The sequence below is a fragment of the Trichomycterus rosablanca genome, chromosome 14 (genome assembly GCF_030014385.1).
Source record: "Trichomycterus rosablanca isolate fTriRos1 chromosome 14, fTriRos1.hap1, whole genome shotgun sequence".
Taxonomy (NCBI): Eukaryota; Metazoa; Chordata; class Actinopteri; order Siluriformes; family Trichomycteridae; genus Trichomycterus; species Trichomycterus rosablanca.
The window spans coordinates 18,389,737-18,390,578 of record NC_086001.1 but is presented as its reverse complement, the minus strand read 5'-3'; the positions used below and the strand labels follow the sequence as shown (position 1 = coordinate 18,390,578).

The 842-nt window shown below is 40.1% G+C and overlaps 1 non-coding gene across 1 annotated transcript; it reads left to right on the top strand.

The window, feature by feature from the left end:
• The first annotated feature begins 208 nt into the window (after window positions 1–208).
• trnan-guu (transfer RNA asparagine (anticodon GUU)) lies at window positions 209–282 on the top strand. The gene has a single exon. It is a non-coding gene; the product is annotated as a tRNA-Asn (tRNA).
• The last annotated feature ends 560 nt before the right edge of the window (window positions 283–842 follow it).

Sequence of the window (842 nt, the reverse complement as noted above, 5' to 3'; positions counted from 1 at the left end):
GTTCTTATATGTGTGTACTATCTAAACTATACTGTATTGTGGTGCATTCTTTCAGCCTTCATCAGTTTATCTCTGCTCATTCAGCCTACAGCAGTTTAGACCCGCCCACTTAACCACCAGTTTGCCTCCACAGTGAGCCTGTATAGAGAGATTTGATTTTTTTGTGTGTACCGTCCAATGAAACAGCTGTGCTGTTGACTGTGCATGTGTCTCTGTGGCGCAATCGGTTAGCGCGTTTGGCTGTTAACCGAAAGGTTGGTGGTTCAAGCCCACCCAGGGACGAGTGTCTTTTATTGCACAACCATGTCTGATGATCAGACAAACCTCAGTGTATATTATCTGGAAACAGATGCTCTTCATATAGAAATATGCTTTACATTTGCTTGATGGTAATAACTCTTAGTGAAGTCTTAATGAACAATTAAAACATCAATTCACTTTTTAGTTCAATTGGGGAAAAATATTAACAGTAGCTGAACTTCCTAAAATCCAGAATCTACATGTACAAATCCTACATTCATTCCACAAAGTTCACAAACTACATTTAATGAGTGAAAACTTGATGTTTGGAGCCCCTCTGGTGTGCAGGCTGGTACTGTGTATCAGCACTACTTACTGTGTGCAGGACCTGAGTCGTATCTGCTCCAGTCACTGGTTGGTGGCATTAAGCTCAGTCAAGAACTTTAAGAAATATATAGTTTAGATAGTTCACACATAGAAGAACCTACAAAATCTCTTAGATGTGTATTATTAAAGTCCGTTTCAGCTGCTTGAATGGGCCTCAAACGTTGTCTCTGACAAGTGTGAGATCTTTTTACTGCCTCTCTCATTCAGGTCAGAAA